Source organism: Tupaia chinensis, unplaced genomic scaffold (assembly GCF_000334495.1).
Source record: "Tupaia chinensis unplaced genomic scaffold, TupChi_1.0 Scaffold142576_1, whole genome shotgun sequence".
Lineage (NCBI taxonomy): Eukaryota > Metazoa > Chordata > Mammalia > Scandentia > Tupaiidae > Tupaia > Tupaia belangeri.
In genome coordinates, this window is record NW_006202424.1 from 179,417 (window position 1) to 179,727 (window position 311).

Consider the following 311-nt stretch of genomic DNA (forward strand, 5'->3'; position numbering starts at 1 on the left):
GCTAGAACTATTTAAAAGTTTAAAATGAGCACAAGAAGAGTGGGGGGATAGATATGTAGACCATAGAGAACCCTTAGATCAGTGACACTATCCATTAATGACCTATTCAGTGAAGGTATGTCATTACGCATCTGTCTAAACCCATAGAACATGCAACAACACTGGGGGTGTGCCCTAAAACAAACTGTGGACATTGGGTGACAATGTGGTGTCAGTGTACTTTAATCGGTAGTAACAAATATGCCAGTCAGAAGGACGGCGTGGACAGTGGGAGATGCTGTGCCTATGTGGGGGTAGGAGGCGTAGGGAAA